This window comes from Dendroctonus ponderosae, unplaced genomic scaffold (assembly GCF_020466585.1).
Source record: "Dendroctonus ponderosae isolate FM_Combo_2020 unplaced genomic scaffold, Dpon_F_20191213v2 Dpon_F_20191213_5, whole genome shotgun sequence".
Taxonomy (NCBI): Eukaryota; Metazoa; Arthropoda; class Insecta; order Coleoptera; family Curculionidae; genus Dendroctonus; species Dendroctonus ponderosae.
In genome coordinates this window covers 14779158-14781273 of record NW_026018715.1, presented here as the reverse complement: position 1 = coordinate 14781273, position 2116 = coordinate 14779158, and the positions used below count along the sequence as shown (strand labels likewise).

The following is a 2116-nucleotide window of genomic DNA, read 5'->3' as shown; positions in this document are numbered from 1 at the left end:
CTTGACTCTAAAGATGCTGAAAGTTTCATAAAAATTTCCCAAAATATTCATCTTTGCTAGATCAGTAAATATCGGCGTAAAAATGGAAGTTTTGAATCAACAGCACTCTCTCATTTAAAAATTCGTATCTTCCAGAATAACACAATTTAAAATTTTCCAGCTCTGCACAAGAGTCTTTCCTCTAAAGGTTCTCGAGTTTGATAGAAATCGCCAGAAATCCTGATTTTTGCCGACTTAATAAATATCGGTCTCAAAATGGGCGTTTCTACCTAACTGCGCTGCTTTTTTCAAAAATTCACATTTTCTAAACTGAGCCACGCAGCCATTCGATTTTTTCACTATTTTTAGAAGATACGTGACTCTAAAGATGCTGAAAGTTTCATAAAAATCGCCAAAAACTCTGATTTTTACCAGCTTGGTAAATGTGAGTCTCAAAATGACGGGAAAAAAATCAACAAATCTCGACTGGAAAACCGATCATAAGCTTCTTGGGTATTTCAACATATTTAGCGCCAATCGGACACACAAAAGACTTATGTTTGAGGATGGGCAAAAAAATAATAAACGGCCAACAAAAATGAGCGATTTTTGAGCAAAACCCAAGGGTTTTGAACCGTTGAATTTTAGAATCGCAACGTTTCTGTTGCAACTCCTGAACTGCTCTTCACACATTGTTGCGCGTGAACAAATACATGCAAAAATGGGAGAGTGTGATTGAACAAAAGTCCTTAGGTGAGCTCCCACATGATGAAACTGTTGTTCCAAAAAACGAGCTGTATTCCGCGCTATCCATCCAATCGATCGGATTTTGTAATGGCTTTTTATAAATCATCAACCGGGTTTATTTTCGGAGCCCATTGTCGGACAATCCCGATCAAATAATAATCATGCGTCACAACGCTCTATTTTTATTTCGAAGAGTTGCGTGGACTCATCGTGTGAAAATAGGTCGCGCCCGCTCACAGATCCAAGAAAACTGCGAAGAATCCAATAACACTTTTACTGTTTTCTGTTTCAGATTCGATGGTTGCCCGTCGCAAAAACTAACCGGCCCCTATCAAAAACAAAATGCAGAGCGGCCAGGGTGGGCGTGGCCCTCCTAGGGGCGCCTGGTCGCCTCTACCGTTCCGCCCCTCATCCCCTTACGCCCAATCGCCTCCTCCGCGTCTTACCAGTCCGAGTGTAAACATGTTTGCAGGCCGCATGCCTTTGTGTCCGCGCCCCAGATGGCCTTTGGGACCTTCTGGTATCCAGTCACCTTCACCTGGACCGCGACCCTTCAGACTACCCATGCACCCGGTAAGTTCATCCCTACCAGCAGGACCTTTTCCTCATTTTACCCCCCAGTGTCTCACTCAATTTGGGGCAAAAAATCGCTTTATTCGCACGCAAAAAATCGCACCAGCGGAATGTCGAAGAGCCTTTCCTCTAAAGGTTCTCAAAGTTTTATAGAAATCGCCAGAAATCCTAATTTTTAATTCATGTTTTCTAAACTGAGCCACGCAGCAATTTGATTTTTTGCCACTTTTAGAAGACACCAAAGTTTCTTAAAAATCTCCCGAAATATTGATCTTTGCTAGCTCAGTAAATATCGGTCTCAAAATGGAAGTTTTTGTTCAACAGCACTCTCTCGTTTAAAACTTCGTGTCATCTAGAATAAAACAAGTAGCAATTTCAAATTTTCCACTTCCACAGAAGAATCTTTCCTCTAAAGGTCCGCAAAGTTTTATAGAAATTGCCAGAAATTCTGATTTTTGCCAACTTAGTAAATATTGGTCTCAAAATGGGCGCAGAAGTCACTTGACTCTAAAGATGCTGAAAGTTTGATAAAAATCTCCCAAAATCTTGATCTTTGCTAGCTCAGTAAATATCGGTCTCAAAATGGATGGTTTGATTCAACAGCACTCTCTCGTTCAAAAATTCGTATCTTCCAGAATAACAGAAGTAGCAATTTGAAACTTTCTAGGTCTGTAGAGCGGGCTTTCCTCTAAAGATTCTCAAAGTTTTATGGAAATCGCCAGAAATCCTGATTTTTGCCAGCTAAGTAAATATTGGCCTCAAAATGGACGTTTCTGCCTAACTACGCTGCTTTTTTCAAAAAATCATGTTTTCTAAA

General features: G+C 40.5%; 1 protein-coding gene across 1 annotated transcript in view; it reads right to left on the bottom strand.

Annotated features, from left to right (window-relative positions):
• The window catches only part of LOC109542086 (equilibrative nucleoside transporter 1), a 42772-nt gene that overhangs the window by 19639 nt on the left and 21017 nt on the right, over positions 1 to 2116 (bottom strand). The window lies entirely within an intron of this gene.